Raw genomic sequence first — 13,930 nt, 5'->3', positions numbered from 1 at the left:
AAGAAAAAAAAAGAAAGAAAATGATTAGGGCAAAGAATGTACGGATGTACTTTATACAATTGATGTATGTATATGTATGGATTGTGATAAGAGTTGTATGAGCCCCTAATAAAATGTTAAAAAAAGAAAGAGGTTTATTATATACAAGAGGAATTGAACATTGACAAAGCATCCTAACCCAGTTTAGTCCAAGTCCATAAGTCCGACATTCGCCCATAAGTCCGATACCAATCTATAAAGTCCTCTTCAGACTAATGAAACATGCTTAATCTTAATGAAACATTGTGTTTAACGCAGGATGATCACAGGCCAGTGGGTAGAAAGTTTTTGGATCCTGCGGCGTTGTAAGCATCTCAGGGCTGACAGGGTCTCTATATGACTTCTCTGGCTTCAGAGGTCTGGTTGCATCAGGGCAGGTCCATGTGGCTTCTCCAGCTCAGGGCACTAATGTAGTTCCACGTGTCTTCTCAGCTGCAACGTCTCCCAGGGAGCGGCAGAGAGAGAGAAGTGATTCCAGCCTCCAAGGAGGAAGTACTGGATTTCCCAGAATTCTCAGGAGAAGGCCATGCCCACACAGGCCTAATTCATTGGCTATGATCTGATTGACAAGCTAGATTCCACTCCTATACTCTTAGATCTTTCCCACAATTAACATTTTGCTAACCTCACCCTCCCGCCTCCTCTGGCCTGTTTTAGCTTTTGGCCTGTTGCTGTAGCCCATTAGTTCACTCAAGGTCGTGTAACACAGCTGAGCGCAGCGAGAATGCGCACCCCGGGAAGCACGGGCTCCCCTACTGCACAGCACCGAGGAGTCCTGGGTGGGGTGCGGTCAATGCACTGTACCATTCAACGCAAGGTTAGAGGGCTCAGGTTTGTGTCCACCCTGAAGCATCTCAGAAAAAAAGGCCTAGGAGCCTATTTCTAAAAAAGGCAAACTTGGTGGTCACTTTTGAACTTATTGGTATGTGCTTTATCTAACTTGGTGTTCTTGGGGAATTCAGCAAGTCCGAAATGTATGATTCCTGATTTACCAAGAAAGCACCTGTTGCGTTTTTTTCTTAACATTTACATAAGGAATATGACCTAGGGCTCATGGCCAATGAGAGGATGGCCGCATTTGACCATACACAGGAGCCCTAGTGGAATAATTGGTCACGCGCTGGGCTGCTAACCTCAAGGTCCACAGTTTGAACCCACTAGCCACTCTGCTGGACAAAGATGACACTCTGCCCAGGCAAGATTAACAATCACACTCAGTTTGGGGCACATTGGTAGGACTAGTTCTCTTCTGGAACCTTACCATTCAGTCACAGAGACACGCTAGGACAGAGTCCTGCCTCACAGCAGTTCCAGAGAACCCTGGTACCCCGAGGTCAGAGCACTACTCTGCCAACCTAATGATCAGAATCCACCAACTGGAGACAGGCCCGGCACACTGGGTCCATAAAGATTACAGGCTTGTAATTCCTACTGTTTTATAAACTCAGAATCAATGCCATGGCCACGAGAATGGATGGTCTAGAAGCAGACTGCCACATCTGGCCCCTGTGCAGCAGGTGAGTTCTCCGCACTATGCCACCAGAGCCTCTTCTGTCTTGGAGGGAAGTTACATGTACTCAGCCTTGTCTCCTGAAGCTTTCCATCCTGCGTCTGGTCCCATGCTGTTTCATATGGGTATTTAATCATGTGGTGACTGTGTATCTTTTTCCATCAAACTAGATTGTAAACTTTGGGTGGCAAGTGTTGCCAAGCTCAAGTTACTTAAAGGATCCCTGGTGGTGCAGAGATGATATCAGCTGGTTCACCAACAGGTGGGTGGTTCCAGTCCACCTGTCACTCTGTCGGAGAAAAATATGGCGATATGTTCCAGAAAACCCATGGGAGAGTTCTACGTGGTGCCACTGGGTCAATAGGATTCAGAATCAGCTTGATGGCAAAGGAATATCTCCAATTGTTATACCTCTTAATTGTTTTATCAATTGTTTTAATTTAGATGAACAGCCATGTTGTCAGGTACTTTCAAGTCACTTCTGAATCACAGTGAACCTGCGTCCAACAGAGAAAAACCCTAACTGTCCAACACCATCCTATCATCTGTACTGAAGGTCACAGACTTTGACATTCATCAGTCTTCTTTATTCAAATCCTCTTTGCTTTCAATAAATCAAGATGTGCCACCGGACACTCTACCGAAGCTTGTTAAGTCAACCTCCTTCACTCCTGCTGCCACCATCTTTGCATGTCCAACCTCTCAGAGGATTTACAGATTGATGAGCACAATGGAAGCTACAAGCCCGACACACACCTTTCCTGATTTCCAGTCATGCAGGATCCCTTGTTCTGTCACAACCACTGCCTGCCCTGGAGAACTTCTGACGAGTGCATGGAAAGCTCTCATTTACAATCCCTATTATTTGCAATGTCATTTATAGTCTGCTATGTTCTATACAGTGAAATGCCTTTGCATTGTCAATAAATGGCTTAGTTCAGGTTCACCTTAGTCTTCAAAGTAACATCCTTTCTCTTCAATACTTTAAAGGGGTCTGGTGCAGCAGATTTACTTAATGCAATGCATCTGTTGGCTCATAACTGGTGCTTCCATGAACATCAATTGTGGATCCATTATATACAAAATCCTTGACATCAACCTTTTTCCCGTTTACCATGATGTTACCTATGGGTCTGGTTGTGAAGATTTCTGATCTTCACATTGAGTTGAATTTCATACTGAACAATGCAATCTTTGATCTTTATTAGCAAGTACTTCAAATCCTCCTCATTTTCAGCAAGCAAGGTTGTGTTGTCTGCAATCTCAGTGTTAGTCTGGGTACTTTATAGAAACAAATCCACAGAAACTCATAAGTATAAGATAGTTTTATATAAAGAGTAAGTGCACATCAAGAAAACATCCCAACCCAATGCTGCCCAAGTCCAACATTAACCCATATGTCCGAAACCAATCCACAAAGTCCTCCTCCATCTCACAAAACACACACAATGATGCTGACTGCAGGAGGAAAGTCAAGTCAGTGAATGTGTAAGCATCTCAGAGTTGACAGGGGCCTCCACACGGGTGCTCCAGCACCCAGGGCTGCATCGGGGTAGGTCCATGTGGCTTCTCCTCAGGGATGTCTTGCAGGAAGTGAGTCTTGCCTTCTGAAGCAGACAACTGGCTAAGGCAGCTAGCTGTACCCTGGTCTGACCATCAGAGAGCAAGAGACCCGAAAACTAGAAAGGCGAGGCTCACTGAGCCATTCATTGCTCTGCCCTTCAAGTAACCCCACATGTGTTTATCAACCAAGTTGGCACAATGAACTGTAACTATCTCACTCAGGTTGTTAAACTTTCCTCTAATCCTGATGCCACATTCTTCTTCATATTATCCAGCTTCTCTGATGATTTGCTCAGTGTACAGATTGAATAGAGAGGATACAACCCTGATACACGCCTTTCCTTACTTTATACCATGAAAACTTTCCTTCTAGTCACACAGCTACACTTTGACCAATATGCAAGTTCCACATAAGCACAATGAAGTGTTTGGGAATTCCCATTCTTCTTTAGATTATCCATAGTTTGTTATGAACTACATAGATAAATGCCTTGGTATAGTCAATAAAGCACAAGTAGACATCTTTCTTACATGTTTTGAGTATTTTGAGCCAAGATCCATCTGACATCAGCAGTGATATCCCTTGTGTCACCTCTTCCTCTGAATCCACATCATAGTTGTCAATGATGAAATCATTCTCCATTCACATGACTATCTTATCATTAATACCCTTTAAAAATGAACATTTCTCCAGTACTCGAAATTAGTATTAAAATGCACTGATTTGTAATACTTAATGGTCTCACCAGAAAGTTACAATCTTCTTCTTCTTTTAACCACAGTGATTGCGAGTATCCATATAAAATTGAGAGATACAAGGTTCATTCAAGAGTCTCAGGTCTCTGGTATTCTCTAAAGTCCAATAAAGGTTCAAAAAATTAATTCAAATATACTTGATAACATGAGTGCTACTCTCGGTAGGTTAGCACAATGGTTAACATAATGGTCAGGAAATTCAGAAGATACTGAGAGAAAATTCAAATGTAGAATCCATGACCGACTAGTTCTGTAATCTGGATAATTTACATAATCTCTCTGTATTTCCACGTACATAAAGTAAGATAATGATGGCTACTACTTAATAGAAGTTATCCTAAGGATTAACTGAGTAAATATAGAGTATAAAGGGTGCCTGGAAAGTATTTTACATGTAGTCAATATAAATAAATGTTACCTGCTTTTATTATTACAATTTTTAATACATCATTGGGGCCAGATAAGTATCAGTTACTTTATAAGCACATATTTTATTAATCTGGAATTATAAAAATGAAATATCATTTCCAATTTAGAACTGAGAATTAAGTTGCCCAGTACAAAACTTTTAATAAAATGAAGTAGGGGTGGAATTCAATTTGGACTCCAAAATCCATGTGTTATTGATTTTGGAAACAGTAGAGAACCAGACAGTCATTTACTCCTATGTCACCATCTCTAACAATTGCAAAGATGTATTAACAAACAACCTGACTGCCCAAGCTTGTTAAAATTAATTCATTCTATAATAAAGTGGATTAGATTAGACATTTGGTTTCTTTTACAAGGTGAAACTTATAGCAGAGAAAAATTATAAATGAACAAAAAATAAGACTTTTATCAAAGTCTAGTTAGTTTATCTAAAATATTATTTTCTTCTTTTATGAACCAAGATTTGGGGTGAGATAATAAAATCACTATGTAGATTCCCACCTGTTCAACGGTAAAGCAGCATCTCACCTGTGACCCATTACTAGTGCGTTCTTTGGATATATAGTCTTGCTGTGCTAGCTGCTCCTGACGTTCTTCTGGTGGAAGGAGCTTGGTGTTTTCCGGTTGTAATCCAAAAAAGACCTCAAGACATTGAAAACACATGTGCTTTAATTACTAAAATGAGCAGTGTTTACATGCTTATGTTATTGAGACAGGAAAGTCTTGTCCACTCAAGCTGCTATTTTAAAATACTGCTAAATTTCTGAAAATTTTTATTTTTAAATAATGTGCATTGCAAGACTGTGCTCCAGAAAACAAGGAAGCAAGTATCATAAAGAATAAGTGTGTGTGTACATATATATATATATAAGACTTACTGCCACTGAGTTTATTCAGACTCATAAGGGCAGCTATGAGAATTACATATTAGGTCATTAAATGTTTATTGTGCAAATTCTTAAGAAATAATGTGAATTACTTACTTCTTTAATTTTGAAACTGTTCACCATGAGACAATATCTAGTAAAGCTTTAGAAAGAATAAAATAAAATAATTAAAAGAAGGAATAAATTTAAGAATACTATAGTTTGCCTAAATTGTTTAATATTCATTTTTAATAGTAATTAGCCAGCATGTAAAATTTTTATTTGGGGGATAATTGCCATTAAAAGTTTACATGTACATTTTTAAAGGTGTAAATAGTAGGGAAATTACTAAGTAAAAAGTGATATAAAGAGGATTAAAAAAAAACAAGAAAAAAATGGAATAAAAAGATTACAAGTGGAGTTTGTCCACAAATGTTTCGAAGTTCCCTCATACAGTACAACCTGAGGCCCAAACAAATTCCATACCTCAAAGCAAACTAATTTGAATTTATCCCAATTTCTGCTCTTTATAATTCTAGAAACTTAACTATAAAATACAGGCTCATATTTTCACATCATCAATTTTAGAATAAGGATTGCCTCAAAACAGGTGAACATAATTAATCTCTTGACTACATTTTAGGTTATATTGTTTTTTTTATCTTCTAATATTTTTATTTCAAACATTTAAACCCCCATAGTTACTGTCAAAATAACTTTGCATAAACTTCAGCCAGTAAGTCTCTTTTTTAAATTCTGTAAGACATGACATGACCACCCAGCAAGGAAGTGACAAGGTCACTTTTAGGTACATGTAAAATGGATGGGAAAAGCTTTCCACAGGAACTCAATACTAGTAACCCAAAAAAGCGTGGTCAGGGATTTATCTTTTGATCAAATAGTACTGTCATTTCACTGATAATCCAATATCTCTCAAATAAACTTAGCTAAAATTATGAGAAAATTAAATATAGAAATTCAATTTTGAAAACCTATGCTTAGAATAAATGACTTAGAGAAATTGTGCTGAAACCACTACATATCTACATACAAAACATTGCAAGTGGGTCCTGACCTACCCCCTGTATAAAAAGTGACTTAGAGTGGATCACAGTCTAAATGCAAGAGACAAACTATCAGACTCCTAAATCTTTGTGACGTACGTTAGGCAATAGCTTTCTTAGAAATGACTTCAACATGACAAGACAAAGGAGAAAAATGAGGTAATTTAGGTTTCGTGAAAACTGAAAGCCACTGTACTACAAGAAATAGCAGAAAGATTGGCAAAAGCGAGGAAATAGTTACAAATCACATCCATCCAGAAGACGCCCACCCAGAAGATAGGAAAGACCCTTACGATGCAGTAATAAAAAGACGAATCATTATTAAACTAGTAAAACATTTAAATAAGCATTTCTCAAAAAGAAAAGAAAAACCCAAACACATGCAAATAGTAATTAAGCACGGGGGGGTGGGGGGGAAGGTAGGCATAATTTTTATTAGGGAAATGCAAAAACCACAGTGACATACCACTTCATACTCACTATGACGGCTAAGTTAAAGGGTACTGCCAAGAATATGAAACAACTGGAACTCTTAAAAATTGATGGTAAAATGAAGGATGATTCTACTCTTTAGAAAACAGCCTGACAACTCTTCAAAATATGAAATAAAGGAAGCATATAGCTCAGTAATTATAGTCTTGGGCATAGACTCCAGAGGTCTATAAATATCTGCACAAAAGCTTCGCACTTGAACGTACATCGCTGGTTTATTTATAATATACAAAAAAGAAGTAAAACTCAAACAGTAATCAATTAATAAATAGAAGAACAATGTAATATAATCAACACAATGGAATATTACTCAGGGATAAAAATAATTAAGTACATAATAAAAATCAAAACCCAAACTCACTGCCAAGTCATAGTCTCGAGCATGGGGCAGAACTGTCCCTGTGAGTTGCTGGCGCTGTAACTCTTGACAGGAGTTGAAAGCCGTCGTTCTCGCCTGGAGCAGCTGTGGTTTCTAACTGCAATTAGCAGTCCAACAGTCACAAAACAGCACATAGCGCATCGTTCCATGTATAGCAGGGGGTCAAACTCCATTAAAACTCGGGCCATTTGGTGCAACAGGCGAGATTCATGCGGGCCACATCACATTTACACATTTTGTTCAATTTATATTTTGAAATAAGGATTCAGGAATGTGGATGGGATAATTAAAACACTATATAATTGCTTTTATTTAAACATTGATTTTATTTAATGTATTTATAAAACTAAAATTCTTCTTTTTTACCTGAAATTTGCCAGCGTTTTCGTCCTACTAGTTTTCCAGTATCTTGTTTCAGAGACTGAGAACAAACAATCTTCATTGAGGCCGATAGATGTTTATCAGTTCATCTTGATCTGTATGACATTTTATTTCATTGCATGGATGAAAATAGTTACTCACATAAGTACGTACTCCCAAAATAACTTAAATTTGTGCAGCAAACTTTTTAATTGCCGGGTATTTCTCACCTATATAAGAATATATTTTGGGGAATTCCTACTTCTTGATATTTGTCTTTTAAAAAATCATTTTATTAGGGGCTCATACAACTCTTATCACAATCCACACATACATCAATTGTGTAAAGCACATTTGTACATTCATTGCCCTCATCATTCTCAAAACATTTGCTCTCCACCGAAGCCCTTGGCATCAGCTCATTTTTCCCTTCCCTCCCCCTGCCCTCCCTCAAGAACCCTGGATGATTTATAACTTATTATTTTTCCCCCCATTATCATGATCCCAATTCTACCTTACAAATCTGGCTAGAACAGAGGATGTACACTGGTACAGATAGCAACTGGAAACACAGGGAATCCAGGGCAGATGATCCCTTTAGGACCAGGGGTGTGAGGGGCGATACTGGGAGGGTAGAGGGAGAGTGGGTTGGAAAGGGGGAACCGATTACAAGGATCTACATGTGACCTCCTCCCTGGGGGACGGACAACAGAAAAGTGGGTGAAGGGAGACTTTGGACAGTGCAAGATATTTGTCTTTTAAAACTGAATCATTCTGAAATCAATTAATTCAAAATCTTGAGTAAAATACTTAAAGAAATAAATTAACATTTTTGAAAAAAGTGCTTAAATGCAGAGATAGTATGTACAATATCTATAACCTAACAGAGGAAATGTAACAAGTACCACTAACATATCTATATTCACTTTAAGATGCATATTATTTAATGCTAACTTAACAAAGTTCAACTACTACACATTTTCACTTACCTCATGCTGTGACCGGAAAATATAACAAGGTAACTGATAAAAAAACACAAAATGTTGGGCAGCTGACATACGTGATGCATGATCCTAATGGCTTCCCTCTACAACTGTTAACTAGTGCTGCCGCTAGGTCTGATTCCTAAAAGCACAACCCAGAGGGCTCTTTCTAACCTTTTGTTATTGGGATCTGTTTACACCACGTGACACTGAGCGTGGCAGACATATTGCTTCCAAACGTCCGGAACTGAGTCAGCACGTCTATACACGTCCACAGGCCCCGGGAAAGGCACTGGGCCACGTGTAGACTCATCTTCAGTATTTAAAGGGTTTTGTGTGTACGGTATTGCCCCGAGCTCCCTTAAGCACTATTTTCTTCATAACATTTTTTTTCTATTTTCATTTTATGTCAGAGCATCGCGGGCCACAAACAATAACTTTGGAGGCCACATGTTTGACACCCCTGACTTATAGCAAAATGCCAGAATCGGCCAACCTGTACAGGAAGACAGGTTACAGGTTGATCCTGCATGAGGTGGGAGTGAGGTAAATGTGGGAGTGGAAATGACTGAAGTGTACGAGGTCTTTTTGGTGGATGATGAAAATATTCTCAGATGAGACGGTATTGAATGTGCTGAAACGCACTGCACTGGACACTTACAGGGATGAATCATATGGTACAAAAAGGTTGTGTGAGCAAAGACTAAATAAAATTTCAAATTACGAATAGGTAAAGTTATTAGCCCCAGCCCCAATAAAAAGGGGAAAAAGCCATACAAATTCCAGGTTAGTCCAATGGCTGGAGGTAATCACGGCTATAAAAGGCAAAGATCAAACTAGGACCACGAGAAACTTTTAAAACACGTGTTTTAAATTCTGTTTCGTTCTCCACCTATCACTGACAAAAATTCCTAATTTTCACCCATGTGGCTTTGAATAACATGTATCGACAAGGTGTTCCGTAGAGCAAAGGAAACGGAACAAAGAGGATTTAAACACACTATGCAGTTGCACATGATGACCATAGGTGGAGAGCTCAACCCATTGTATCCCAGAAGCTCTCTGGCTTAGCTCTAAACTTTCTCAACGAGATTTCATGTGCTATTTCTAAATAACTGAACTTTTCTCTGCTGTTCTGTGTTACTGTCATTGAAAGAAAGCCTGTTGTTTTGATTTTATTTGTTTGGTTTGGGCTTGGGATTTGGCAGGGTTTGGTTTGACTTGGTTTTGAGACACTAGGGTGGTTTCTGTGTTTTCACTGAATAGCTCTTGCATTCTCCCAGGTCAAATTCAAGTCTAGTCTTTCGTTTTCAAATTGCATAGATAACATTACCTAGAACTCAGAGAAGCAGTCGTTGGTAGACATTGTAAATACCACTTTTTCCAAAATCTAGCGCACCATATAGCCTGATCCCATATTTCCCATTTTGCCAGATGAACTGTCTTGGTCCATGTGCAGGTTCTGCACGAGCACCATGAAGTGTTCTGGAAGTCCCACTCTTCTCCAGGCCATCTGCAATTTATTATGAGCCACAGTTGAATGCTGTCTTTCAGATTTCGTAGGATAGGTGACAGGTGATTGCAGTGCTTCCTCGGAGTATTGAAATATTTCAATTCACATTCTAGTAATTTCTGGAGCCTTGTTTTTTGCTGATGCCTTCAGCGCAGCTTGTACTTCTTCCTTCAGTGTATTTGGTTCTTGATCATACGCTACCTCTTGAAATGCTTGAATGTCAATCAGGTTTTTTTGGTACAGTGACTATATATTACTTCCATCTTCTTTTTATGTTTCTGCATCATTCAATATATTGCCAACAGAATCTTTTAACATTGCAGTTTGAGGTCTGAATTTTTCCTTAATGCTCTCAGTTTAAGATATGCTAAGCATATTCTTTGTTTATGGTTTTCCAACTCTAGGTTTCTACATATTTCATAATATTTTACTTTGTCTTCTTAAGCTACCCTTTGAAAAATTCTGTTCAGGTCTTTGACTTCATCATGTCTTCCATTTGCTTTAGCTTCTCTTTGATCCAGAACAAGTTTCAAAGTCCCTCGTGACATCCACTTTGCTTTTTTCTCTCTTTCCTGTCTTTTTAATGACCTTTTGCTTGCTTTATACATTATATTCATGGTGTAATTCCACAACTTAGCAGGTCTTCTGTTATTAGTGTTCAATGGGTCATATCTATTCTCCGTATATCCTCAAAATTCAAGTGGAATATACTCAAAGTACTATTTTGACCCTTGTGAACTCATCTTACTTTCCTTCAACTTCAACTTGAGCTTACTTTACTTATGAGCACTTGTCTGTTCCACAGTCAGCCCCCGCTTTGACTGTTGATGTGGAGCTTTTCCATCATCTCCCCGTAGACGTAGTCAGTTTGATTTCGGGTAATCCAGCTGACTTTTGCATTGTTGAAAAACTTTGTGATGAGTGATGAAGAAAGCTTTGTACTTGTGATGAAGAAGTCTTAGTTCTTGTGAAATTCTATCATGGAATCTCCAGCTTTATTTGTATTAGCAAGGCCTTATTTTCCAACTATGGTTCTTTTCTCTTTGCTTCCAACTTTTGCATTCCAACTAGTAACTATTATTGCAGCTTGAGTGCATGCTTGATATATTACAGACTGAATATATTGGAGGGACTTTTCAATATCTAGCTTTGTTTCTTTCATCAAAGCCATATTTTCTAACTAATGTTCACTGCTTTTTGTTTCCAATTTTTGTATTTTGATCACCAGTAATTATCAATGCATCTGGATTACATGTTTGATCAAGTACTGTTTGACGATGTTGATATAATTCTTCAATGATCTTCATCACTATCTTTAATGGTTTGTGCATAAATCTGAATAATAATTGTATTAACTGGATATCCTTTCATGCCTTTTAGAAATTATCCTATCACAACAACATTATACTTTAAGAAAGACCTTGAAATGTATTTTTTGAATTTGTCATTCCCAGAAAAGTTGAACCATATGATTGTCTGATTAAAAATGGCCAATAACAGCCCATTTTTTTCAGCTCACTAATAACTAGTAATCTTGATATGTTCCATCTCATTTTTTTACAACTTTGAACTTTCTTAGATTCATGTCTTGTATATTCCACGTTCAAATGAACAGAATTGTACAGATGTTTCTTCTTGCTTTGAGTCATGCGCCGTCATCAATGGGGGCCTTGACAGCTTTGCTGCAGCTGCATGATGTGGTGAGCTACAGTTTGAGAAGGCATCTGTCACGTGGTCCTCAGTCATACTTTGCGTGTCTTCCAAACACAGGGGCTCATCTCCACACACTGTGTCTGACCGTGGTCTGCTGCTGGCCAGGAGCGTTGCAGTGTCTGACGTTGCTCTGTTGCTATTCATAAGGATTTTCTTGGATAATTCCTCAGAAGTGGACGGCCTATTCTTTCTTCATTGTCTGCTCTTAGTCTGGAAGCTCTGCTGAAACCTCTTCACCTTGGTTGACCCTGCTGGTATTTGAAACACTGGTGACATAGTTTCCAGCATCACAGCAATGCACAAGCCACCACAGCAACACAAACTGACAGACAAGTAGGAGAGAACTCCTTACTCTGCCACAGACTCCATATTATTGAAGGAGCTTTCATCCAGGGTGTGGCCCCCTGTGAGTATACATTGACAGTGTATGGAACTTAGCTGACTTTTACTGCTGGATTCAGATCCTGAATCTGGTTTGTTGACCTGCCAATCCCAGGAGCCATCAGCAGAATGCTGACCTCGGATTGATGTGGCCAATCTCAGAGTCATTCAGCGAGCCATCCACAAATTTGTCGTCTTCTTGCTTCTGATTCATGAGCACTTGAAACTCCAAGTGTCAGGGGAAGCCTTCAGCTTACAAATCACCCACGGACTTTAACCAGCCTGGGCTTGCCTACCTCTGTAACTCTGTGAGCTATGTCTTTATATAGCTTTTTCTTCTCTGAAGAACTCAGCCTAACACAGGGGATGTGGCCTATTTAAAAACAAAGAAATAAACATGACAATATATAACTAAACAAAGTACTTTAATCAAAACTATATAAAGAACAGAATGGAATCCTACAAAATGTATTATTTTGTGTCTTGTTTCTATGACTCACATGCAACTTTTCATGGTGTTGACCAAGACTATTGAGGGCACCATGGAGTGCCAGAAGAACAAACAAATCGATCTTGGAGGAAGTGCCATCAGATTGCTCCTTAGAAGCAGGGATATTGAGACTTTCACCTCATGTACTTTGGACGTGTTATCTGGAGCGCCCCGTCCCTCCAACAGGGCACCAGGCGTGGTACAGTAGTGAGTCAGCATAAACAGAGGAAGGCCCTGGAGAAAATGGATTGACAGAGTGGCTGTAACCTTGTCCTCACACAGTAATTGTGAGGATGGTGCAGTCAGGGCAGTGTTTCTTTCTGTGCTGTGAATTGCTTTGCACAGCATTGCTATGAATTGGAGCTGTCCCAAAGCACATAACAACAATGATAATAACAACATTTTAAAGATTCATCCATGTTTATTTGTCCATTTTTATAATGTTATAGTATATTTTGACTATAACAAATGACCCATGCATTCAACTCAAAACCCAAATCACTGCCTACACATGGCGACCCTATAGGACAGGGTAGAACGGTACCTGTGAGTTTCTGCAACTGTAACTCTGTCTTGAAATGTAAAGCCTCATCTTTCTCCTGAGGAGCTGCTGGGGGTTTCCAAATGCTCCTTACAATTAGCAGCCTATCATGTCCCCATTAGGCCACCAGGGTTCCTGTGGTTGTTGGTAGATGCCATGGAGTCAGTTGTGACCCTGTGCTCAACAGAACAAAATACTGCCCGGTCCTGCACCATCCTCACAATTGAACCTGTGCTTGAACCTACTGTTGCAGGCACTGGGCCAGTCCATCTGATTGAGGGCCTGCTCTTTTTCACTGCCCTCTACTTGACCAAGCAGGACGTGCTTCCTCGGGGGCTGGTCTCTCCTGACAACACGTCTGAGATGTATGAGATGGGGGCCCTCACCATCCTTTTTGTCTAGAGAGCTTTCGGGGGGGGGCTTCTTAAAGACAGATTTGCGTGTTCTTTTGGCAGCCGCTGGTACTTTCAATAGTCTTCCCCAACCTCATCATTCTAATAAATTGATTCTTCTTCTATCTTCCTTATTCAATGTCCAACTTTCAAATGAGGTGATTGACAATACCATGACTTGCACACCTTAGACCACAAAGCAACTTCTCAACAGTATAAAGAGGTCTTGTGCAGCAGATTTACCCAGTGCAATGCGTCTGTTGGCATCCCAATAGCTGCTCCCACGAACATTGCTTGTGGATCCAAGCAATCTTTTCTCCATTTATCATGATGTTGCCTATTGATCCAGTTGTGAGGATTTTTGTCTTCCTGACATTGAGCTACAATCCATACTTCAGCATGCAAGCTTGTGTCGTGTGCACACGTCAGGTTGTTAGCAAGTCTTCCTTCAATCTG

This window comes from Tenrec ecaudatus, chromosome 1, assembly GCF_050624435.1.
Source record: "Tenrec ecaudatus isolate mTenEca1 chromosome 1, mTenEca1.hap1, whole genome shotgun sequence".
NCBI classification, from domain to species: Eukaryota; Metazoa; Chordata; class Mammalia; order Afrosoricida; family Tenrecidae; genus Tenrec; species Tenrec ecaudatus.
Note: the sequence above shows the minus strand (reverse complement) of the source record.